Consider the following 27,922-nt stretch of genomic DNA (forward strand, 5'->3'; position numbering starts at 1 on the left):
TTGTATATTCGACCAGATGTCTTTTAGAGAAAAAATTCTATAAAATAATTATTATTTATTTCCAAGTAAATAAAAACACTCCAACATTACATTGAAAATAATAATAGGTAGTTATGGATTGAACAGATGTCTTCTAGTTGGAAAAATATGTATTTTTCCTAAATGTCAACAAATACAAAACCCTATTTTCCTCCTGTTTATTGTGGGTATTGTCCTTCAAAGTCTTGTCTGGCATTTTATATTTCACTAGATGTTTTCTCCAGCTTCGGAATAACGAGACGTAGAATTCTATCGAAAATAACACCATTCTTATAGAATGATACGTGACAACAACATTTCAAGGATTTTGTTCCGATTGCATTCTGCCTCTGACGTTTACGGAATATTTGCTATCGCCCTTTATATATGCGCATATATTTAAACTAGCCGATTAATATTCGAGTCAATAAATAAAAGCTATTCCAATTAGAACTATTCAGCTCTAAATTTGAGATAGTTGACTGTAAACCTGAAATTAGCATGAAAACGTGTAAGCAATTAATACCCCATTTATTGTTCGAGGTTGATATGAATAATTTGAAATTCGGCATCAGTGAATGTGTTCTCATTAAGTGATATAATAAACAATTCGTACCCCGTAAAAGACCATCCCTATAAATTGAATTGTGCGAATAATCAATTATTGAAATGTTAATCCTAATTTAGAATTAGAATTTCGAAGCATGAAAAATAAATTTGTAATGAGGGTTAATATACAAAGGGTTATAGTTAGTAGTAGACTGGTACTATGTTACGTACGACACCTGTTTTGGACATACTAAATGTGCTATTTATTTCCTAAATTTAGTCCCATTATTTTCATAAATTTGCTTGTATTTGCCGCGGTTTACAGATTTGCGGTCGATATCACGTGTCTTGCCCCCATCCCGTGTCCTGCCCCCATCCCGTGTAGGCGTAGTTAAGGGCTTGGGCGTAGTTAAACGCGTTTAAACCCCTAACAATTCAAATTAGCAGCGTGCGTTCAGATATGCAATAAAATCTCTTCAAGTGATTCGTTTTTTCGGATTTTGTGACTCTTGTGCTTACTTAACTTAACCTACTGTTACTATCCTATATTCGCTTGGACTAGGAAACGTTCCTATGTGTTAAACGTATAGTATGACGGCGAACAGACTGAATCTTGCTGTTGTGGATATACAAGCAAAGAAATAGGTGTTAGAGACTTGTAGATGCCACTATCTTCTGATACAAATTTATAGATTTTCGAAGATTAATATGGGTCAGAGAAAGGCAAAGAAGAAAGGAAAGTGTCAGAAGAAACGAGACTAAATGACACAAGGTGGAATTGCAAAACAACTAAAGTTTGATTGTCCACTTGCTTAGAGAAGAAGATGTAACAGAACATGAAGAAGAATCAAAAACAGAAACGCAGTTGACACAAATTCAACTATTTAATTAGGATCACGTATCACAATCAAAGGCAGATGTGACGAAGAAATCACATCTACTAATATAGAAAAACTCTGCAATATCTCAACGTCTATGATCTCAACGGAACAAACTGAAGTTACTAAACTCCTTGACCTCTCTTATTGCCACATATGCGTCTGAGACCGGGACTTTAAAAATGGCCAAGCGAAGAATAATAGATGCTTTTGATATATGGGCCTACAGAAGATTGCTGCGAATATCATATACAGAACATTAAAAAATTACTACAAGGTTATCAACCAGGATAAACTAATCATACATTTCAAAAGAAAAGACCGTATGGGGCAATCTTCTCTAATGTGTCTGATTGTCTGTCCTTATTCTAGGGAGTGAAAGTGCCACCAGAGAGACTGAAATTATTTTCCTCCCTAGGGAGGAAAATGTCACCAGTAAAGACAGTTTGTCACTTTCTTGACAAATTGGCAAACATATCTTCAGTAACAACACCATTTTTTACAGGCAGGTATTAACATAGTATTTAACTGCTGCTTAACTTCGGGTCTCAATTTGTTCGCGGGAGCACAAGTTGCACTTTCCTCCCTAGTTGCGCAAATAACTATTCTTAGCTCATTTGAGTCTGTCTTTCTGCTGTTTTTCCCAAATATCTTCCTTTCTACATTCATTTAGGACAAATTTACATTTTGTCAGTCTTTTAGATAGAAAATGTATTGCTAGTAACAGTTTAAGTGAAAAAAACTCCTCTGAGTCTTCTGCATAATCTAGCCAGTAAGTATGTACCAGAACGTCCATTTAGAGCAAAATTGTTCTTCTGCACGCAATATTGATAAACAAATTTTTTACATTTTTTGTTTTTTTTGGCTTCTTTGTGTCTCGTTGCACTTTTTAGCAAATTAATTCTTTCTAAATTTAGAATTTCAATTATGCCGTGCAACGTAGCATTTAAGACCTTGTCAAAAATTGAATTGTAGGGTTAAAGCCTTTGTTTTTGAACCAGTATAATAAGGTAAGCTAAATCCTTTTCGAACATTTTTGCTTTCCAAAATCAGGAATTTAAGTGCAACATTAAGTGAAAAATAGAATTCAAGATTAGAGCCTTCATTCTTTAGATTAGTTAATAGGTCATAGGTTCATATAGATTTCTTTTAATTTCCATGTTCAATTTGAAAAAGAAAGTATCTCTTATATAATTCTGATTTGAAACTTCGTTTACGAGTCATTACGTTCAAAGTCCCACAACCAACCCATGCCAACTTAAAAATTGTCTTGAAAACGATGAAAATGTACTTAAGAAGCATAAAAATTGTCTATCAGTTTTCAGACAAATTGAAAGACTTGGAAAAGAAAATTCGTATTTAGAAACCAGTAAATTGACTTTGAAACGGTGAAAATTGACTTGAGAGGCTTAAAAACTGTCTTTGTAGTCAGTCGTTATAGTTTTCAGATAAATTGCAAGTATTTAGTATTGAAAATTGACTTGTATACATAAAAAACTACTTTTCATATGATTTTTGACTACAAAATCACACATTTAAACGTTGAAAATTGACGGATACTAAAAGTGACTCTGACCCAATAAAAAGTGACATTACAAGCTTAAAATTTACATTTGAAGGAGGTTTTCATAATTTAAAGACAAATTTCAATAATTTAGTCTTGAAAATAGTCTTAAATACAAGATATTGACATTAGGTTCATGAAAATTGACTTGAACACTAACTTTTCAAGTTTTTTTTTCTTTGTCCTTAATTTCCTTAGAACTCTGGACTATTTTTAGTGCTTTAAAACTGCTTTCATCTTGGAAAATCGAGTTTCAAGACTATCTTCACAAAGTTTTTGACTTATAAGTTGTGAAATGACATTGTCAGCTTGGAAAATGTCATTTCAAGCTTCTTCACTACTAAATTAACTTCTACACATCGGTGCAAAAATTTGAACTGTTTTTAGTGCTTTAAGAGTGAAAGATATGATTTCACATTAACCAATTTTAGAGATAATAGTAGAGCAGTAACGATATTTTTTATTGCACCATCACGTGCACAGATTACGTTTATATGTTAGGCTTCTCATCATTAAATGTACACAAAATGTAATAGAAAAGGCGAAGTGATGATAATATTTCAGAACGTTTTTTTTTTTTTTTTCATTAAGCTTGATTTATGCCAGATGTCAAAGCCGCTTGAACATAAAGAATTAATGTTGTACAGCTCTCTAAGTAATCTTAGAGAAAAGTTCGGTAGATAAGTTAAATTTGTTGGTTAGAATTTATATTTCAGGGATCATATAGTATCAGGGAGAGGATAGTCGCAAGATATTCATAATTTTCCAGTTGTTACTAAAAAATAGTTAGTAATATATTAGTATGAATAAAACCACACTAAAGCTCCATCCATTCTGGCGGAAATAGTTAGCATGCAAAACTTCAATTCAATTTCTCTTCATTCAATCATCCCCTAACGTGTAATTTCTATATATTTGACAATTAAAATGATGTATAAAATAGTCATTTTTCTAGATGTATTAAATAATATTGACTTGCAAAAATCAAAGTACAATGAGATGACGTAACAATGTTCGCTTCTTTTTGTCATATTTATATCATTTTCCTGTTTAGTATATTAACAATGAGTTTTCCCATAAATAATGTTTTTTCAGAAAACCAAAATTTGCAGAAGTATGCATTATTTCTTCAGTTTTACATGGAGAAATTTTACAAAAGCTAAATATAGAGCCGGAAAGGTCAAAAATTAGATATTCGCTTGTAACAAGTGAAGATGTTTTTATATTTATAAAACTATTTCTAGAAATTTTAAAAAGAACCAGTACCTAACTAATTTAGCTTAATTCATTTTAATTTAATTTTGTTTTTTTAAAGTACAACTAGGATTAAAAAACGCTTTAAATATTTTATTTAGAATTAAATAGAATTGAAAATTTCAATTTTCGGTAGTTAGCTACAAATTTACCTTCTAGGATTATAAATTATTTTTAAAGCATTTTTGGAATATTACAACATTCTGACTACTGTCATTATTGACTGTCCCAGGAATGTTGAATAAAATAGTATACAAACCACGGTGGAAAGTTTAATTTCTGTCTCGAGATAAAGTTCATGAGGCACGATTTAGGAGTAAAAAATTGGCTTTGCAAGAAGTACAGTCCGATTCACGAAAGTTGACGACCACGTGACAAATGCAATTTTTGCGTATTTACCGAGTGGGACCTTTCAAGGTGACCCATCATTGGGGTCTTGGAAATGTCTTAAACCTAGATACATTTTTTCTAATTATCTACGTTATGTCAAACAATGAGCTGAAAGATACCACATTTTTGGTATTGGAACGGTTAGTGACATATTTACAAAAAAAAGGAAATAAAAGGTTTTAGTAATTTGGTGATAATCTGATAACCCCTGTAGATATCTTAGATTTGAAGACGGGCACTAAATGACCAAACTTTTTCTCCATTTAACAAACCCTGTGATGATGGGTCACCTTGGAAGTTCCCACCCTGTATACGTAAACTGTTTATCATTTTCTAAATTCTCCATATTAAACCGAAGGGTGCCCATTATTTGGGTCAAGTGATTGTTTCCCCCAGAAAATCTTCTCAAATCTGCTTAGATTTACTCGGATCTCCCCAGATATCTTCGGATCTCTTATAATTCTTCAGATATCCTCAAAAATCTCCCCGTTTTTCCCAAATCTTTTCAAATATCCTTTTAATCACCAAGAAATCTCCCCAGAAGTATGTCAAATTAAATTACTAGTCACATGAGTATTATAAATTTGAGATCAAAAAATAGTTCGACTTAAGTAGAACTTGTAACAAAGTATCTGTGATTTGTTGAAAAATGCTTTGCAATACCTACAATGTGTTAGATTCAGGAAGTAGGAACAAAAGTTTGGAAAATGTTTTATTTTCAACTATGTATTGTTACGGTCTGGGCCTACTATGCTCGATACTTCTTAACGAGCGCTCGCTTCGGGATGAAACTGATGCGCCGCAATATCTGGCCGGGCGCGTATTAAAGTAGGCCACAGTTAGGAAGCGCTACCTGGAAGATTCTTGAATGGTCAAGGCAACCCGCGAAGCGTTTCGCGGTCATTCTAGAACGTGGTTTGCGAATATAAAAGACGCGGTGTCAACCGCAGTAGTAGTGATTTGGGAACGCGGTTAAGCTTAAATAGTGGAATAATTGTGGAATTGTAGTAGTGTTTTTTTTTTAGTAGTTGAGTTAATTATTGTACGGAGTGTTTTGAAGTGTAAATAAATTTATTAATTGTTGAGTTAAATTGACTTTGTGTGAACCCACGGGAAAATCGTAACAGTATGTAATATTACATTATTTCTTACGTGTAAACCAGGTGGAAAGATGAAAATTACCTGCTTTTACTTTCCACCCGGGTGGAAAGTGAGTACGTTTGTGAGGTATAATTTTTTGACAATTGTGGCACATCATTAGTATCGGGAGGTCTGTAGCTACTAAAAAATGAAATAAAAAATTCAGGTCCGTATTTGAAAAATTGAAATTGATAATGGTATCTAAAAAACGAAACGTCGAAGCTGAAAACTAAAACTATTTTCTCGAAGAGCATAAAAAAGTGCCTTCAGAAGGTGTCATTGATTTTCCAAAATAATCAATAATAAAGTGGTAAAAAAAGAAAATAGAAGTTTGCCTTTTTCGGTTTTTGTCGGATATCTCCGGAAGTAATGAAAATTTTTTGAATTTTTTTTGCCAAATTATTTAGCAATAAAATGCGCAACTTTGCCTTTATATAACTAAAGCTCTATCAACTATAGTTTCTGGGATAGCAATGCTAATGCATGCACCTATTTATCATTTTCTAAATTCTCCATATTAAACGCTTCCGTTTAGAATGCAACAGTTTATGAAAATAAAATCGCTAAAAATAGCACTACAAGCAAAAATAGTAATTAAGATACCAAGGGCATTATAAGGACCATAATGCATGAGGTCGATAGGGTAGAACACGAAGGCCTCCGGGGGGTCTACTTCGACCGTGGGCATTATTTCCTGTAATGCCTGTGGTGTCTTCAATGTTTAATGTTCGACTTTCATTCTGTAGATATGTATTTAAAAAATGGTCAGAGGGCATTATAAAAAATATTGCCCTCACCTGAGGCCATTATGAAAAATAACGCCCTAGGGCATTATTTCTTAGATAATTGACCTTAATAGGTGTCATTATTGATGAAATAATAGCCCTGTCGGACATTAACGCATCTAAATCCACTTTGGAAATGACTCATTGTACTCTCTCATGACCATCTTTCTGTACTTTTACTAGAATGCAATTTTGATTATTTTTTAAGTCAAAATACCCCATAGTGCGTCGCGATGCGAAAAAAATATATTAAACTTCGATTCTCTCAAAAAAAAATCGATATTTAAATGAATTAAACTGAAATATACTAAGAAATGCCACATATGACACCTTTATCCCCTTGTGTAATTAATAGTAACCTAAAATAAATTGCAACTTTTTTTTACGATATTGAAAGTAGCTAATTTTAGATTTTTCCGTATAAAATGTGTGCTGAATTATTCTATAGGTAATGCAAGACTGGTAACTCTATTTTCCGGTAGATTTTTTTTCATGTATAGGTAGATTTTGAGCGCATGTATCAGGTTTGATGAAAAGTGACCTAGTTCGAGCGCTCGCTATTTTACTTACTTTTCTATTCGACTTGGTCCAATATTTTCTGTTGCTTCGTTAGTTGGTCGCCCCAGCCTGTTTTGTCGGCTATGCACAGTCGCGGTGGCGGGTGGTCAGGTTAACATCGGGCCAAACCGAAGGGCACCCAGACCACACTTTCGCGCACAACTGCTGCACGATGCCAAGCTCGCTTCCGTCAGCAAACCGCTCGTTTTCTGAGCCTAATTCCAATCTGAATCGTTGGAGGACGCCACTTTCATTGCAGCAGGCGCGGAAGATGCGGCCTGTTTAGCGACGACGCACACTCAAAATCCAATTTCGTCCACCAATAGCAAAAAAATGGAATGGATGAAAGAAACCCTTAAAAAAGTCCGCAGTCTCCTCCTTGAGTGTACCAAATATTCTGTTTATTCTTCTTCAGGATGCGCTAACAATAAACAGCCTTGTAAATTATATTTTTGGCTTTTACAGACGCATTGTGCGCTTTTGGACCGCTGTGCGGCGTCGTGGCGCCGAGCCGCCTGCGCTGATCGTTCGAACGGTCGCCGATCCCTCATATGACTATGTTGCCGCATCTCTATTTTGGTCAATTTTAATTTTCCACGCTATTTGACCTCACATTAATTATCTTTCATGTTGACCTACTAGATCCCCAACAAACACTTTTGGGTTTTGAAAATATTACCATCTGATTTTAAAACTTTTGATAACTTGATTTATTCACTGCAACATACAATAACTATTATGATGATATTATAGAGTTGAGTACAGATGTCACCAAATGCTGCACAACTAGCATTTCTGGCATCCAGTTGACTATACTGGAATGAAGGTTTTGTTCTTTGGTTGTCAAGCCCTATAGCCACTCTGATGAGCCGTAATACGGCGAAACCGGTCAGAGGATAGGGATTGATAAACAAAAAACAAAACCTCACCATTTTCAACCAATCAGATCGGTGTTTACCGAATGATGCGGGATTAATGGGGCTGTTCCTAGATTCTAACTCATAGAGTTGAGTACAGATGTCACCAGATGCTGCACAACAACTATGTATTATGTCATTTTTGTAAAAAATGCTTTCTAAGAAGATACAGTCCCAAATTTAATTTAAAAAATACCGTTGGAGCAATTTTAATCAAATTAGTGTGGGGTGTCCAGTAAGCACATGATCGAAAAGTGACGATTTGACGTCATTGCCATAAGAAAAAAGTGTATGGTTCCAATGCTATTGATGGTCAAAGTTCTTGAAAAAAAATCTATTTTCGGAAATATTAGGAGAACGTTTCGATGGATTTTAATGAAACTTGCTGTGGACTTGTTTCTAAGTAAAGCTCGTGGTTTGATGAAACAACCACGTCCATTTGGCTTTGGCAAGTACTTCAGTGACTGGGTTCAAAAATTACCAGAACTTTTTATTATTTAATCTGATGTATTGGTCCTTTTCCTTTTCCTTTTCCTTTACTACTCTTGGTAAAATCTTCTAGCATTCATAGTTCTTCCGCAAAAAATGTTTTTTGTGTCCCCCTGCTATTTAACATTTTACACATTTTTATTGCAAATAACGTAGCCACTAGTTAATTTGATAACTACAAAAAAATAGAAATTACAACAAATGTTCGATAGCCCACCATTTTCTCGAATGCATAGCTGGATCCTTCGAATGAAATTGAATTGAACCTTCTTCAACATTTCTGCATCATCCCGAATTACGTATTAACTCTTCCTCGGATTCCACAAGAGTAGCGTGGACTTTATTTTTTAAGGCACCCCATAAAAAAAATCTAATGGTGTTAAGTCGGGGGACCTAGGGGGCCATTCGACAGTAACATCTCTCCCTCTCCTTCCGATCCAATTGTGTGGGAAAGTGTTGTTTAAATGTGCAGTTACATTTCTATTAATGTGTGGAGGAGCACCATCGTGCATGAACCACATCTGAGCACGCACATTGAGAGGGACATCCTCCATTAGAACAGGCAAAGTATTCACTAAGAATTCAAGATAATTTTCACCATTCAAGCGATGGGGCAGGATATAAGGACCCAGAAGAATGTCTCCGATGATACCGGCCCAGACATTTATGCGGAATTCCAGCTGAAAGTGGTTAATCATATGAGGTTTTTCTTCTGCGTAATGATGGAAATTATGTGAATTAATAACACCACTTCATTTACAAAATTTTTTTAAAAATTTACAGTTAAAATCTAAGTTGTTCCAATAGGGTGCAGGAGGGAAAGGAAAATCGGTCTCGTTTGTCTTCTTTGCAGACAAAGAGGTTCAAGTATAGTCCAGTTGTTAGGGTTGTTTTTCCATTTACTTTGAATTTGTAGCAGTCTATCTGAAATTTTTGTCATTTGTGTGCGTTCATAAAGGAGATCGTTGGATGGATTATGTATAGGGTTACTGGGATGTCTAATTTTTGTAATTAGTCTTAGTGCAATTTGTTCAGTGGTCTGGTTTTCTCAGTAGCGTTTTCCATAATCTAGCAGAGGTCTACAGATGGATTTATAAATTGTCGTGGCTGTTTTAGTACTTATTCCTTTGTCTTTGTACGTTAGTGATCTAAAGTGTTTTGTCCTTCTGATAATTTCAGTTCTAATGTTTTGTAAATTTTAATTTTTTGTCAATAGTCACTCCCAGATATTTTATGTCGTTTTTGGGTACAGTAATGTGGCCGTTAGCTGTAATAGTGCGTGAGTTTATATTAATTTTATGATTACACAAAATAAGTTGATTTTTGGTGGCATTTGGTGTCAGTCGCCACTTATAAAACCATGTCATTGTATTGTTTGTCAAATTCTGAAGTCTTCTGCAGCTTTTGAGGTAGTTTTGTCATGTACGACAAGTGCAGTATCGTCCGCGTATTGTAATATGTAAGATGTTTTGTTAATGTAATTTTTGTCTTGAAATCATGATGAAAATGATGTTATAAAGAAGTGGGGAGTCAGTCAGTAGTATTGATGCGTACTTGTAGTTGTCTATTTTGTAGTAGGTTTTTAATATTGTAAAGGAGGTATTTTGGTATTTGAAGTTGATGCAGTTTATATAATAAATCTACATGCCAAACAATGTCAAAGGCCTTGTTTATGTCCATAAATAAACAGGCTGTCCGTCTAAGTGTGTACTTTGTATGTTATTTGTCAGAACAAAGAGTGGATGTGCTGTCCAACCAGTATTTCAAGCCTGGTTTTTAATATGTGCTCGAACACTTTACTTAGTACAGGAAGTAAAGTAATTGGTCTGTAGTTTTGTATTTGTGGGTTGTCAGGTCCGTTTTTTGGAATAGGTATTATTATACTATTGTTTAGTTCTTTAACTATTAATGCGTGAGTTTCTGAGGATAGGCTTTTCAGGGTATTGCTTTGTATGTTGTCTTTTCCTGGAGCTGTATTCTTGATGTGTGTAAGTGCTGCATTATATTCAGTCTGTGTGATAAGTTCATATGTGTTGTCAGGTGGGTCATCGAAATAGTGGTAGTACCAGTTGTTTACTAAATGATTGTGTTGTACGTCAAAGTTCAGCAGTTCAGAAAGTGTTCAGCGAATGCTTCAGCAGCTTTGTCAGTGTAGAGTTCGGTTCCGATTATGTTTATGGATCCTATAGTACAAGTCTTTTGTATTGGGACAGTTTTTTTATTTTTTGCCAGTAGGATTTTCCTTCGTCCTGTTCAATTTCTTGGCATGCTTCTAGCCATTTGTCCTGTCTGTACTGATCTATAAGGGTCTTTATGTTTCTGTTAAGATTGTTAAGTTTGCGTCTAAGGCCCAGTTGTACAACAGTGGTTCAAAAACGTCTCCTTGACAACAAAGCATTTCATATGGCAAAGTTCAAGTATCAGTCGCAGTTCAACTGAACTAGTCTTTGAACTGTGATTGTACAACCGGACCTAAGTGTGTCATCCTGTGTAAATGTATAGTTTCTGTATAGTTCACTTTTGTGTTTAATTAGTCTTAGTTAAAATTTGGGTAATGTATGTCGATTAAAGTCAGTTGTTTCTGTAGACTTTCTATTGATATAGGTGATGGCCGCTCAGATTGAATGTCGTTGTTTTACCTTGTCTGTGTCCGTTTTAGTTAGATTTGTCTTCTGGCTACTACGTGTTAAAGAGCTGGTTTGGTGCAAATTAAGACTGAATGTAATGGCCAAATGGTCCGACCCAAGTTAAGTTTAGTAATGTTGTTTGTAAGGTTTTTTGTGTGGATGAAGACGTCAGGTGTTGAATCTTGGTTTGCAGGCATTAAAAAGGTTGGAGGGTGTCTTGTTTTATGAAGTCAGAGTTGTCTAGGAATTTCTTTAGTTGTATGTTTTTGTTTTTGTTCAGGTTTAGGTCACCAGTAATAATAGCGTATTTGTATAGACATGCTTTAGTTAGTATGTTTTGTTCTAAGTTGGAGTGCGGGTGGATGTAAACTAAAGAACTCAAATCCAGGAAAATACTCCAAAGTTCAGCTTCAAAAATCGTGTTTTTTGTCATAATTCTGAGACCGTTAAAGCAATCTATATCAACTTTGGTACAAGTACTTATAAAATTGATACTCATTCAGAGAATCAGAGAATTGGTTCACTTATTTTGTGCTACATTAGTTTTAAGGAAGAGTGTTTACGCGGATGTAATGAGTTACAGGAAAGTGTTTCTTGGGCAATTCCGCAAAAAGGTGAAGCAGATGGATGATAACCCGACGACACGTGTTTCAGCTTTTTGGTTTCATCAGGCATGTAACTCTATCTGTATGAAAGGCGGTTAAAAAAAAAACTGACCTACACATAGTGAAACATATACGGGTGTAAACTGGAAAAGGAAGGACAAAAACAAACATGGATATCACAAACGGCCAGCAGCGACACAATTGTGATTTCCGCAAGAGGATCCACATATCGTGGACAACATCTCGCTTATGCACGGGTAATGCTAAGGCTAACCGTTGCAAGTGATCCTACCCAAGGAAGTGTAACGCATGGAAGAGTGTTTACGCGGATGTAATGAGTTACAGAATGGTATATTGTACAACAAGGGTGAAAAAGATGTCCCTATCGCACGAGGACAAAAATTTGATCACGACGCCGAAGGCGTCCTACGACTAATTGGAATTACTTACCAAATTTCACAAAAATAAACTCTCAATGTTTGAAACGTTTCCGTGTTTACATTATCACTTTTGACGCAGCCAAAGTTTGACCGGTGTCCCGGATTGTCACCGGATGACAGCTGATTAACTTCGTCTTTTAGGTTGAGCTATTGAATGGATTTGATTCATTGTAAATTGTAAGTTTGTATCATTTGCTTTATCATATAATAAAGTAGATGTTTTCATTTTTTAATTGAACACTAACTGAAATTTGAACGGCTTTTTCATCGCCTCAAAACATAAGCCAAAATGCAATGTTTTTATGCCAATTGTCAGTGAGGATGACAATCAGAAAAATTATTTTGTTTACGTTCAAGATTAGCTGTAATTGGTCTATTTCTTTACACACGCTGAAGATTGTCTGTGATTGGTCTATTTCTTTACGCACGCTGAAGATTTTCTGTGATTGGTCTATTTCTTTACGCACGCTGAAGATTGTCTAGGATTCTGTATTCGTTCAACCGTTGGCAATTGCCTACTTATCCGTTCTCTAAACTGTTAAGGAATTAATTTAGACGTTCCCAATTCTATTAATAGTTTTCAAAATACCAATGTACCTCCAGTAATGTTCAATAATTCCTAAAGTTTGTACACCATAATGCCCCAGCGGTTTACCCCTCGGAAATACCTTTCAATTAGAAAGATGGTCACGTGATCTTCGTAACTAAATTTGTTATTAAAAAAACTGTCATGTGACTTGACAGAAATTCCTTTTAATCGAAAAAATGACCACGTGACCTTAGAGCAACATTTTGATCTATAATATGATCACGTGATTGCATGGTAGCTCTTTTAACCTTCAAAAGATCATTCCACGCTTGGAAATAGTCACGTGACCTTTATTTAGTCGTAAAAATTATCACGTGACCTTCAGAGCAACGTTTTTATCTTAAATATGGTCACGTGACCTGCACAAAAAAATAAATTGCACAATGTTACCATGGAAAAACTTGTAATGGATCGGGAGGAGAATAACAACGGAAGAAATCAAACCTAAGCCATCCAATCTTCCTGGTAAAAACAAAAATTTGCTGTACTACTAACTTCAGTGATGTTTCGATAATAATTGAAGCTGCCAATTTATTACTTTAACATTTATTAAGTGTCCTCGTTTTTCGAGAGTTGCATTTCATAAAGTGACAAAAATAAATATATTATATGTGTTTTGTCTGGTCGAATAATCAGATGCGAGACGTTCTATTTTAAACTCATTACGTTTTTCCGCTGGCTGATCTACGTAACCCATACGAATTTTTGGACGTAACATACGATCTATGTAAAGTCTGACTTCACAAAAAATGTGCTCAATATATATTGGGTCGAATTGTATTTATAATTTTTTTCAATCCGAATTTAATCGGTATGAAGCAGATATATATTTTACATATACGCGAATTGTAGTGTATATTTTGTCTGCAATTGAAAAGTTTTGGCTGATGATTAATAAATGAACGAAATAATTTGTGATATTATATCCTTTAATAAGTGATCAATAGTCGGGAAAAACTCTTGAACACCTAAGGTCATTAAAGCACGCAATGCCATGGTTTATAATGTTGGGCGTATCCCGTTTATTGCCCTCTATTTTTAACTATACTATTAAGCCACCATTAGCAGCAAAAACTAGGTTTGAAGCCATTATTTTCACATCAGAGTCCTCTTGTTGTGATTTTTTTTAAGCAATATTGCTCATAATCGTGTGGGTAATACTAGGTTTTTATCATCATATATTTTTTGATAGCAACAATTTGATTTGATAAAGCATTATTCCAAATTTGGTACAAAAGGTCAATTAACAACATAATGGATGACAGGACCTGCCTGAGAGTACGAGCCGACAACAAAATGCAACAAATGGACGAGACAATCAAATAACTCATGGAGATGAAGAAAGACAAGAAAATCAAGAACGTAAGTTAGCGGGGATGATAAAAAGACAAGACCACAAGTGAGAGCAAATAAAATCGACCCAAATAAGTCAAGACTAGTTCGAAGAAATAAGTCAAGATAACAAGCTGGAGGAGATCCACAAGCCAAAACCAGAAGTTTGACGACATAAAAGGCCAAATCACCCAACAACAATATGAGAAATTATATCGGGTGATCAATGAAATGAAGACCGAGATGGTAAAAAAGTTTAAAAATTTAGAGCAGAAAGTTGTGGGAAGATTAGTCGGAGTGGAGGAATGTCCAGAACTGACAAACAGAAGTTGACAAACTACAGGAAAAGTCTTTACAGCCAAACCTTACTCGCTAGTACTAATGCCTGCTCAAATATCAAACGTCCAGTTTTCGACAGCCAGACTTCGTGGTAAGTTTACAAAAAACAGTTTGAGGTTACCTGCAGAGCGGTTGGACATCAACTAACAGTGCCACCGCCTTGATTTTGTCGCTTTGAGAAGAAACTTTGGTTTTGCATCCCTTGGATGAGAGCCGTTATAAAAAGTACGACGACTTGATCCAACACTTACAAAATGAGGTTTGAAAACAAGCACCTGGGGCAAATTTACGAGGCGAAGCCAAGAAACTTTGCAGCGATATGAAGCTGATATTGCCCGTTTAGTTTTCCTGGCTTATCCAAATGTTATCCCAGGACATAAGAGAGCGTTTGGCAGTAGGAGCTTTTGTAAGAGGCTTAAAAGATCTTGACACTCAGTAGGCTTTAAGATTAACACTAGTTAGGTCCAAAATCGAGGATGTCCACAAAGAGGGGTCCTATCACTCTTAATGGAGTCTGGTAGTAGACGAACTTCTCGGAATTCTTACCGGGAACGGAGTAACTTCTCTTGGCTATACTGACGACATAGTCATTATGGCCCAAGGCAAATTCGAAGGAACCCTCTGTGATCTCGTAGAAAGGGAGCTAGAAACCACCAGAAGATGGTGTTTATCAGTGGGATTGAGAATCAACTCATCAAAAACCACAGTGGTACCTTTCACCAGGAGAACAAGACTTTAGCACTTGAGAAATATCCGCCTCAACGACGAAAACTTAGAATGGCGGCAAGAGGTTAAGTATCTAGGACTTACCCTAGACTCAAAACTTATCTGGAACCGCCACGTAGAAAAGATTGCCAGCAAGTCAAGGTCATCACTGATGGTGTGCAGGAACATTGCGGGAAAGGCGTGGGGTTGTAACCCATCAATACTGCGATGGATGTATACCATGATAGTGAGACCTATGATGACATACGACGCAGTAGTGTGGCACAGAAAAACCGAACTTGTAACAACAAGGAAAACATGAGAGAAGGTGCAGAGCCTTGGATGTCTTTGCATAACGGGAGCAATGAGATGGACCCCCACGGCAGCACTAGAGGTAATTCTCGACCTCACACCGCTCCACATCATGGTGAGAAGAACTGCTTGGGAAGCACATCTCAGTTTGGATAAGGCCGGATTTAAAAGGACAGCACACAGTCAAGGGAATCACTACCTATTGGCAGTGGACACCTCGCCGATATCTCGAAATCATCAGGAAGTTTAGTTTCGAACGGAACTGAGCACCAAGAGAGATTGGAGCAGAGAATCCATTCAAACACTGGGAAAAAATTCCATAATATGGTATACGGACGGATCTAAAACTCCCGAGGGGACTAGAGCAGGAGTCTACGAGCCTCGCACCAAATACTCCGAACCCATGGGCCAGTTTCCTAGCATTTGTCAAGCGGAAATTCACGCCATAGAAAGGTGCATTCAGTTTAACCTCGACAGGAAATACCGGAACAAGGAAATTGCGATCCTTTCCGATAGCCAAGCAGCCATCAAAGACATCTAACATCAACTCGATGATGGTTTTGGAGTGTCTAAGAAAGCTCAATGATCTAGGAAGGAATACAAGGTAACCCTCCTCTGGGTTCCGGGGCACGTCGGAGTAGAGGGTAACGAACAAGCAGGTACTCTGGCACGAAAAGGAGCATCAGCGCCACTGATCGGACCAGATCTATTCTGCGGCCTTGGAAAAGCATTTCAGCAAGTACTTAATAAAGCTGAAGAAGAACTGAGAGCAACGCACCGGCAAAGACTTTCAGGACTAAGGCAGGCCAAAGATCTCCTCGGTAATTTTAACCGAGCAAGATCGAAGACACTGATTAACCTCAGCAAAATTATTCTCAAGGCATTAACAGGGTTTCTGACGGGTCATTGTCGACTCAGAGAACACCTAAGGAAGCTAGGCCTAGAAGAGGACAGTACCTGCAGGTTTTGCGGAGAAGAACCAGAAACACCCCACCACATCTTGCTGGAGTGTTATGCTGTACGCCACAGAAGATTAAACACACTCGGATTACCCCAGCTGGCTGTGGAAGAAATACCTCGAACAGACCCACTCAAGATCCTGAAATTCCTAAAGGAACTAAATCTTGAGGGGCTGCTATGAACAAGGAAACCTTGAGTTAGCAGAAGAAGATGAGGTACAATAGATCTAATCAGGTCGCAGTACATCTGTGACAATCCACATCTACCATTACCATTAGGTCCAAAACATTACATGATGGAAGTAAGAAAGAAGCTTTGCGCCAAGTGAGAAGCTTTACACCCGACTACCAAAACCGTTATGACAATCCAGACCACTCAATTAGCCAGTCGGAGTTGATTAGGGAACTGGAAACCTAACAAAAGGAGGCAATGGAAATGTGGAATATAGTACAGAGGCAAAACAAACGTAGTGATCAAACGAAGGCGTTTTTTCGCTCTTTTGAATGCTGGAACTTAAGGCATAATCGACCTCAATTCCCTAAACCCAGAAGAATAAACGACCAAGAAGGAATAGGAGAAGGCAAAACCATCAAAATTACCAAACAAAGCCGCATACGATTCTTGAAGTGCTGGAACCACGGTGGAAAAGGTACATAACAGCATCAAATAAAAATGGTGATTCAAGGACGAGAAAGACTAACCAATGTTCATAAAAAGCAAAAGCTGACTGGAAATCTCTATCAAGCTTCACCTACAGTTATTAAGGTAGCTCGACTTCAGCAGAACAATACCAGCTTCGTAGTAAATGGCAAGGTTCGCGGAAGAAATTCTCAAATGGTGGTCGACACTGGTACTTGTTTCAGCATAGTAATGCCAACATTGTGAAGCATTGCAGATTTAGTCATGCCAGAATAACGTTTATGATAGAGGCTGCCGGGGGTAACTTATTGCCTGTTTTGGGAATCAATGAAGCAAAAGTCAAGTTTGGCATATATTTAATCATTTGGTTCTTGTGGCTTACAACTGATGATGTACTGTTGGGTCTCTATCTGATGAAGCAACTCCATTTGTATTGAAGAATGGAATGTAAACCTAAAATCATGCTTACTGTGAAACGTAGAAAATTAGAGTATTTTAGCCATATCATGTACAGAATTTCCCAAAACATAGATCAAGCAATGATTGCCGACGAAGGCCTGGGAGAAGAAGAATTTCTTGGCTGGCTAACTTGCAAAAATGGTTGGGAGCAATTTTTACTAAACTGTTTCGATGCGCAGCCAATTCGCCTAGCTATGATAATAGCCAACATCCATAATAGGATAGGGCAATAAAAGAAGTAATAGAATGATCCCATCCCACCCATCTCAACGTTGTTTATTGCACAGTTAAACCCAATAATGTGAGTCTTTGACAAGTTTAGATACTGGATATTCGAATAGCATTATTCCTTAATCGTACAGATGTCAGACGATATTTCAGTTTTAAGTTTACGCAGGATTAAGTTTACATCGTGACCAGCACTGATACAGACGCATCATCCGCAAAGGCCGTGATGAAACCAGACAACGCAACTTGAAGGAGTTTGTTAATGAAGAAACAAGATAGGTCCCAAAGACACAAACTGAAGATGATTCAAGAAAAGGGATTGAACCCACGCAGAAGACACACCACTAAGGTTCCGCAACAGTATAGTCAAATGCCATAGTTATGGCACTAAACACTGCTGCAGTGCCCACATATGAAAATTATACGCAAAATTGACCCCCAGAATATATTAAGAACATATTTTATGTTAGTTTAGGAAAATCCTGGTGCATAAGACTATTATTCGAGTTGTAACAGTCCTCCAATTTTTTTCGAAACAGAACGTTTCTGTATGACACATTGTCATTATTTACAATAAAATGTTGCTATGGTACCCAATACTCACTGCTCCCCTGGATTCATTTGTTCAGATGCATATCAGAAGCCGGTAAAGTTGTTTACGTGTTTACTGTTTACTGTTTTACTTTTACGAATTTTGCGCTCAAAATGCGTAATTTAAAATGGAATTTACTTCCGCGAAACAGAAATTATTGAGCCAAAAACAAATGAACAAAAACGTCAATAGATATCGATTGGATTAATAAAGTGAGTTTCTGTATCAAACAACCAAAACAAATCATTTACATATAGATTGTATGTTTCTGTTTATGGTGCTGAACAGTGTATACTGATAATAAGAGAACTGGGGGTCAATTTTTGACATCATTCGTTAATTTAAATATAGATAGAATGAGGCGTGCTGTCATAAGCTTCTTCCCAAATTTGCGTATAATTTTCATACTTTTCTAAAGTTGCGTATGGTCAAAAATAGACCCCTTGGTGAGGTATCGGTTTTCGTGAGGTGTGATGTTAAGTATAGGCTTAGAACTAGGGATTCATGAAGTCAAAGTGGGGTTTGTTACTTTTTCCTCCAAGGTTCTTATCTGGGTTTCTATTTCGCTCTTCATTTCATTAATCACACAATCTACTTAGTCCTTGATTTGTCTTTATATGTAATCTAACTGCTGCTTTTGACTTGCTTCTTTTTCTTCTCATTTTGCTTCAAACTAGTCTTGACTTGCTTGAATAGATATTATTTCTTATAGCTTGTCTTGCTTGAATTTCTTCCAACTTGCGATCTTGGTTTGCTTATATCGCGCTGGTCCTTGCCAGAGTACTTTGCTTACATAATCTCCATGAGTGGCTGCGCCGTCTACACAATTTGTAATCGCACACTTACTGGCATTCAATAATTCAGTCTCCTTGCTTTTCTGTCTGTCTCCTCTCTCTTTGGAGTCCTTTGTCTTCTTCTTAATTACTTTAACTATAGTCTGTCTTCAAAGAAATGTTAGTTAACATAGGCAAACCAAAGCCAAATAAAGAGAAACAATATACAGAGCATGTCATCCTGTATACATACATCAAAATAATCTAGGGAACGAGTAAAAGAAGGCCTAAAATATACTTGTTCCCTTCTAATATAAATATCTTCTTCTTCATCAGCCATTATCTGTCCACTCCTGGACAAAGGCCTCTTTCATTTGTTTTCATGCTGTTCTGTCTTTTACTGTATGGCATTCCTTCTGTTATTCTTTTCATTCAACATCAACTCCTCTTTGCTTACCGTAGTCTCCAGTTTACAAGACTTGATATCCATCTGTTTACACTTAGTCTCGCACCCATTGCCACTTAAGCTCAGCAATTTGTTGTATTATGCCCACTACCTTCGTTCTTCTTCTTATTTCTTCGCTGCGGATTTTATATCTTCCATGATACTCTACTCTAACGATTATATGGATGTCAGGGTTTTTAACTAGATGACTAAGTTTTCCAAATGTGACCATACCAGTTTTATTCTGCGTTTTATCTCTGTCGTTTGGTTTTCCTTCCCCATTTTAATGATATGACCAAGATATATGTATTCTTTCTCATTCTCAACAATGTCCAATGTATGGTCTACTCATTGTTTTTGATAGTTCTGTTAGTACAGCGTTATTTGCAGAAGGATGAAATATTTTGAATAGATCCTTGCTCCATTGCATCCAATGTCGAAAACCTTATGAAAGTCTTAAAAGGCGAATCGAAGGGATCCTTGTAAATAGTTGGGAAAGGTGGGACGGAAGGGTCGATAATTTACATTGCCTGTGATGTCCCCTCCACCCCCCACTTTTCATTATCACAAAATCCAAGTGGAGATGGGCTAGACACGTGGCTCTCACTAAAGAACAAAACAAATCCTGGAATGGAGACCCAGAGGAGACAGGGGAAGTAGTGAAAGACCACCCACCTGATGGTCGAAAAACGTTAACGTGGCGGAAAACTGGATTAGCACCGCGCAAGATAGAAAATGATGGAAGCACCTGGAGGGCAAATGTCTAGCAGTGGACGAGAAATGGCTGATGTCACCATTTTTAAAAAACAGAATAACTTCTGCGTTTTAGAGTTTGTTCCATAAATTCTCCGCCCATATTTAGCATTTCACAAGTTATTTGTCTTCCCCAGGTGATTTCTCATTTGTAGCCACCACGTCTTCTTTTGTTATTACAGGAATTTCTTCTGAACCAACATTGCAAATGGTAACTTTCCGAGTCTCAAGATCACAGAACAACACACTCACACTCAACACAACAGAAGCGTACAAACAAGAATAAAAGAAGATATATGTTTAGAGATTTCGTCTTTTCCGATCAATATATGGTTATTCTCATCATCATTTTGACAATTCTGCTTTTTCCACGCGAAAGTCTCGATCGATATCCTCAATTACGGTTTTGCTGTGCTATTATAGGATATCACATCTTTTCTTACTTCCTCTGTACTCTCTTCCTGAGCTCCCTCCGTTGCATCTCTTGAAGTTGTTTTCCTTTCTTTTATAAGTTTGTCTGTGTGTCTGATGTCTTTGCTTATTTTCTCGGCGAGATGATTTAAGTTCACTTCTTCCATGTTGATTCCCTGCTTTATATGTTTTATTCTTTCCACTCTTAGGTTTAGGGAAGTCGTAGCTTTATTGTTGCTCTGTTTTGTAGTTCTGTAAAATATGATGTTTTATTATAAACATTGCTATTTCTGGAGTGGTGTTAACAGCCATAACACAGGGATTGTAAGAAATTAGACATTAATATTAGCTTACAGTTGCTGACTTATTTATCAATTATCACATCACTGCAAATTTGCCCCAAAAGCCAAATAAAATAAATAACAGTCTGACTAAATCTTCCAATCATTCTTTGATCAAATCGACTAGTAACAATTATAAAACCCATTCCCAATTCTATTAATAAATCGACTCACAAAACTCTCTCTTCCATCTCTAGCTTGTCGATTAACTGTCCCGATGCAATTAGGCAACCGGGAAATGGAAAAATTGAAAATGTGAAATTAAAATTTTAATAACCAGCTTTTAACGTAAATGTTTATACTGCCTGTGGGTATTTTTTAATTGCTATCCAGAGTTGACTAAATTTGACAAAATGTTAAAATATACGGTAACCAAAAACGTGATTGTTTATACCATCATGTATATTTGAGATGATTTTCATTCCATAACTCCCGATTTTACAGGATAAAATGTCCCTACAAAAAAATATTTTCTCAATATTTTGACTTAGTAAAATGGAAGTTAAATATTATTAAAGGGCACTGGGAGAAAAAAAGTATTTTATTTATTCAAGTATGGCCTTTCAACCTTTTCGAAATAAAAAGAAATCCTACTCAGCTGTAAAAATATCGCATGCAGAAAAGCGATATTCATTTTGTCACGTGATGCAGAGATATATTATCGTTTATTCTAGGGAAGCCTAGCCCATTACCATTCTAACTTTTTGCGTGTCACTTCTGAACACTAATAAGATGAACACCAACAGAAAGATAATTTTATTATATTTGTAAATAGGTTTGAAATTACGACACATTAACATAAGGTTTTAACATATAATTTGTTTATGTTGCCGTATCTTATTCAACTCCACACAAAACGGTTCCTCTTGAATGGACCGCATATCTTACAAAGAAAAATCCGGGACAAATTTTACAAGCTCAAATGATTTTCTACCTCAATTTCTTTGTGTGAATTTAACCCTGACCTTATTAGTTAGCTTACTAAATACAGAAGAGGGTTCATTTTGCACCGTTTATATTTGTAAAGTTGTTTTTTCATATTAAGGCTTTATATGGTATGGTCTGCCTTACGTATAACACGTTGCAGCAACTCATTGTTTGTAAAGAGCAAAAAAATACAGTAAATAAACGCAGACGTAAGAACAATACAAATAAATTTGCATGCTATTATACAGTTCAGAAGGCTGCCAACATACACGTCATGTCGGTAAGGGAATATTGCCCCCGAAAAAAACCATAAAGTTCAGAAATCCCTTGACAAAGAGGATTTTTTGATACTATGTTTTGAATGGGTGAAACATAGTCGTCATTAATGCAAGGGTGATATTACACGAGAGGCCATATCTATGAAAAGAGGACGAATAGTCGAAAATGGACAGTATCAGAGAAATAGAGGCAAAGAAGAACAGGAGGAATTCTAATAGAGCAAATAGAAAAATGTGTATAAAGAAGCAGGAATAGAAGAACTCACAAAGAGAACTCTCAACATAGGGTTTAGGAAATAATAGGTCTGTGAGAGAGAAAGAACATAATAAAGATGTCTTCTTCTTCTTATTTATATTTAAAATCTCGCGATCTGTTAGTTTTGCAGGTTCCTCTGGATCAGTTCCTGGGAGGTGGACTGCCAGCTGTCCTCCATCCCATCTCTTAGGTGGTCTTCCGGGTGCTCTTTTCCCTATTGGTCTCCCTTCAAGTGCGATGCGTAGCAGTCTTCCCTCTTCCATTCTTCTCACGTGAGCATACCAATATCTTTTTCTTTGTCTCCCCCATCTTGTCCCCACGATGTCTTGCACTCTACATTGTTCCCTAATGTCCGTGTTTCTATTTCGGTCCTAATTTAGTCCTGAGCGTTTTCACTTCGGCTACTCGAAGCATTCTTTTCGTTTTGTTGGTTTCTATTCCGTATGTCATGATTGGCCACAAGTCTTATAGATCCTGACCTTTCTATCCGGATCCTATTTCGGAGCCACGAATATAGATGTCGTGAAGAGATTAAATCCCAACGGCTAAGATGGGCAGGCCACGTACACAGGCTGGATGTCGAAAAACTTGTAAGACTGGTGTGGGAGGAAGTTCTAACGGAGGAAGAATGCTTAGGAGGAAGAGGATGAGAGACCATTATTCTTAGTATAAACCAGTAATTCAGTATAGTCTATAAGTCTAAAGTCGTGATGTTAGACTTACAAATTGAAACTCTGACTCTCAGATATAAATTCAGACTGATTTCTGCTGGATCTATTTTAAAACAGATGGATCACCATTACCAGATAGAAACTTCACTATACACTTCATGCATACCAGTAACGGAATAAAAACTAAATCCTAAACTCATACTAATACTTAACTCAGCAAATCAACCATTGGTTCAATAATGAATTACAAACGTATAGACCACATAGTTTTTTCAAATCCACTTCTTGGGCTTTCGTCGATGAGTTTTTGAAGATCTGACTTTTTGTTTTTTACTTTCAGTATTCTTTTTTATTACATATTATTATTTGGAAAATGTCCAAGAACTTTATGTTGGTATGCGACATCATCTACAAGTATCTCTGGATTGTTTCCTATTTTCACAGAAGTAGTTTCGTAAAACTTAGCGACAAGCTGGTGAATATTCACTTTACATTCTTATGATTTGGTCCAGTTTTATAAACTTGAATTTTACACTTCAATTATGTTTATGGAAATTGTAAATAAGAATTAATTCTAAAAGTTTCACATTGTGAACTTTTTGGTACTATTTTTTTTATATGTTAATAGTTTCAAAAGTGTCTCACTTTCTGAAAATAAATTCCAAACATAACATTTTAAAATAGTCTGTTTAATAATACAGTCAAATACAACAACGTTATTTTAGCTCGTCACAATTCTGTCCTCCCGGAAAATTGAAGAACATTTCTGCTATGTCTCTCTGTTCCAAAATGTGTGTCCCAAATATCTGGCTCCCTTGCATGGCCTCACATTTACTTACTAAGTGAAGAGACGTTTTGGTTAATATAGAACTAGAAGAAGATGAACACATATACCGAAAACATAATAGGTCGTTCTACAATTGACCAAATATTTGTGCTACGCCAAATACTTGAAAAGACTAGAGAGTACAACATCGACACCTACCACATATTTATAGACTTCAGAACTGCGTATGAGAGCATCATAAGACCAAAGCTATATGAAGCACTGTTTGAACTTAATATACCAACAAAATTCATAAGATTGGCAAAAGCAACAATGTATAAGGTATTGTATGCAAAATAAAAGTTCAGAACGAAACGTCCATCACATTGAGACCGACAGGGTGACGCACACGCTTGCCTTCTTTACAATATCGCTCTAGACAAAGCAGTCAAAGATTCAGCCTTGGACATTAGGGGAACAATACTGAAGTACATATTGTATCCTGTACCTTACAGAAAGCTTCCTAACATTTGAGAGAGAGGCGAAGAAAGTAGGGATAGCGGTATGATGACCGAAAACTAATAATTGAAGAATATGAGTTCGACATAGAACTAAATTTCAGCTATCTTGGATCCTCCGTCAGTAATGAAAATTTAACATTACAAGAAATTAAAAGAAGAATACTAACTGCCAATAAGTGCTACTACGGACTTTTCAAACACCTCAAAAGTTTACAAAACCCTTATAATCCCAGTCCTGACATACGGATCCGAGACCTGGACAATTAGTAAAACAGATGAAAACCATCAAAATCACACTACAAAAGATCCTAAACACTCAACCAGTGGAAACACGACGAAGAACGGGGTGGATGAGGATGCTGGGAAGATCGAGGCAAATAACTGGCAGCGGGTGGCGCTGAATAGAGTAGAATGGCGAAAGAAACTTGAGAAAGCCGAGGCCCACTTGTGGCGGTAAGGCTAATGATGATGATGATGATAGTGGCATGTAACATATATAGTACGAGGCTTACCTGCAAGAAGACCAAAATTCTTATAGTAAAAACGATGAGGGACAGTGCTACCAGTTTAGGGCCAATAGCGAAATCTTGGAAACACCAGATACAATAACGTATTTCGACTGCAGCCTGAACAAGGAATCCTATCACTCACGGGAGATCAGATGCCGTTTAGAAAAACTCAGAACTCTGTTTTTAATAACCCCTATGTAAGATGCACTTGAATATTGCTATACACACAGTTTCTCCACTCCACGCTTCTATATGTGTGAAAGCCTGGATCGTAACAGATGATACGTCTAAACGTTTGGAAGCCTTTGAAATGTGGTGCTATTGCCGCATGCTCAGGATCTACTTACCTTGTCACAAATAACAACGTGATCCAACAAATATCCAAATAACATTGCAGGGCAAAATAGATGATATTTATTCTCTTACACCAGGAGACCCGATAAAGTTTATGGAACAATACTGTCTTTGAAATACAAAAGTTATCCGAGCTTATAAGCCGTGGTCCAATGGAATTTCTTCCTGACGTTCCGTCCACATCTGCGGCGGACACACACAGTCATCGTCGAGAGATACGGAAGAGCACTTCGACCGTTACGTCATCGCCTTTGATAATTGACTGGGCCAATAACGGTTTGTGATTCAATAGAGCATCATTTGTTCCGGTCTAAATTATTGGTCATCCAATCCAAAATGTTGAGGTTTTATATAAGTGTACTTATCAAGACATATGAGTTACAGGATGGTACAAATGCATAAATAAATGCATTTTCTATGTTAAGAGCAGTAAATACATCTTTGCGGCTTTTCTAGAGGCTGGCTAATGGTAAATATGCCTCGGCAAATAACAAAGTAACACTCTATTGAATCTCATCGGGTTGTCACAATGACGGGTATCATTTATAAGCTGTGTAAATGCGTAGACAAATAGCAAAACCTTAAAAAGCTTGAACTGTTTTCGTCTTGCTATTTGCTATCGCACTTAGTAAATGCCTGGACAAATGACTACATCCCTAAACTTGCTTTATGCCTACAACATATACACAATTTACCCAGTACATTATATCTGGTCCTTTAGCATCTACATCAGTACATACTCAGGAACAACTTTGCCAACGTTTTGATGTATGGTATATAATCCTTTTAGAGAATAATCAATTTACTAATTTTCTCACTATACAGGGTTTTTCAATGAAAAGTAGCCACCCTGAATACCTTCCAAAATAATTTCTCTGTTAAAAAATGCTAAGACACGTCAACAGATTGCAAGGGGGACATCTTTTTACGTAGGATTTGAATTTCTGCCATCAGCCCCTTTGCCGCCATAGCCACCCCCACTAAGTTTTCAAATGGCACCATACCCTGTGTGGCACATCGTTGGAAAGGGTATTTCATAAGGAATTAATTGCACTATTTTATTTGTACATTTGCTTTGAATTGAGACCAATAAAAATAAAAACATTTTTTTGAAGGAACATTGTCAATATGGTTTCCATCCAGATAAATTAATTGGTCATCAGTATGTCTTAAAGTTGATTCAAAAATTCATGGAAACTGGTTCAGTGACAAACAAAAAACATCAACCTAAAAGACAAATTATTAATGAACCAATTGAAGTTGGTGTTTTGGGACACGTTGCAGTGGATATGGATAATAATCAGTCTTTAAATCAAATTTCCCATGCATCGGGTATTTCGACGAGCAGTGTATGGAGAATTTTAAAAAAACACAATTTTCATCCATACAAGGTAAAATTGGTTCAGGAATTAAACGAAGATGACTATGATAGAAGACTACAATTTTTTGAAATTATGTCTACTAATCTGACAAACAACGTGAACTTGTACAATATTTGCTTCAGTGATGAGTGGATATTTTTATTGAATGGAGAAGTGAACAGGCATAACTGTAGGTATTGGTCAGACACGAATCCACATTGGTTTAGGGAAACCCATACCCAATATCCAGAAAAACTTAATGTTTGGGCAGGTATTTTAGGAGACCGCATCGTTGGTCCGTTTTTTATTGACGGTAATTTGAATGGCGCTACTTACCTTGAGCTTCTTGACACCACTGTTGATCCGACCATAACAGAGCTACTAGAAAATGATGAAAATTTATTTGAAAATCAACTAGTTTTCCAACAAGACGGTGCACCTCCACACTATTCACTTCCCGTTCGAGAATATCTGAACAATCGATTTCCTGGAAGATGGATTGGTAGACGTGGTCCCATGGAATGGCCTGCGAGATCACCCGACCTCACTCCGTTGGACTTTTTTCTATGGGGGCATTTAAAATCTAAAGTCTATGCAACACAGCCGGCCAATATTGCAGACCTTAGGCAGAGAATAATATATGTATGCCGACAACTGACACCGCAAGTCCTCACAAATATTCGCGAACTCTTCCAAAGTCGCTTGTATTATGGTATGGAAGTTAACGGAGGTTATTTTGACCCATTAATTAAATGATAACCGCTATTTGCTATTATTTCTGCAGTTAACAAAAAATAAACACAAAACGTATTTTTTATTCTTTTGACCTGCAAATGTACAAATAAAATAGTGCAATTAATTCCTTATAAAATACCCTTTCCAACGATGTGCCACACAGGGTATGGTGCCATTTGAAAACTTAGTGGTGGTGGCTATGGCGGCAAAGGGGCTGATGGCAGAAAATCAAATCCTACGTAAAAAGTTTTCCCCCTTGCAATCTTTGTTGACGTGTCTTAGCATTTTTTAAGAGAGAAATTATTTTGGAAGATATTCAGGGTGGCTACTTTTCATTGAAAAACCTTGTATAAAGAAAAATTGAGAATTTTTTGTTTTGTTCTATTGATCTGCCTTTATGAAAAGATTCATGTTATGGGTTATTTTCATTGAATGCAAAATGAGACGCTAAA

At 36.6% G+C, this 27,922-nt stretch overlaps 1 protein-coding gene across 1 annotated transcript in view; it reads right to left on the reverse strand.

The window, feature by feature from the left end:
* PMCA (plasma membrane calcium-transporting ATPase 3) overlaps positions 1–7,310 on the reverse strand; it is a 216,902-nt gene extending 209,592 nt beyond the window's left edge. The window contains exon 1 of the mRNA XM_081993879.1: positions 7,149–7,310. The gene's annotated coding sequence lies outside the window, so the exon portion shown is untranslated. The remainder of the gene's footprint in view (positions 1–7,148) is intronic.
* Positions 7,311–27,922: the final 20,612 nt, after the last annotated feature.

The sequence above is a fragment of the Ips typographus genome, linkage group LG16 (assembly GCF_016097725.1).
Source record: "Ips typographus isolate SLU linkage group LG16, UJ_Ityp_2.0, whole genome shotgun sequence".
Lineage (NCBI taxonomy): Eukaryota > Metazoa > Arthropoda > Insecta > Coleoptera > Curculionidae > Ips > Ips typographus.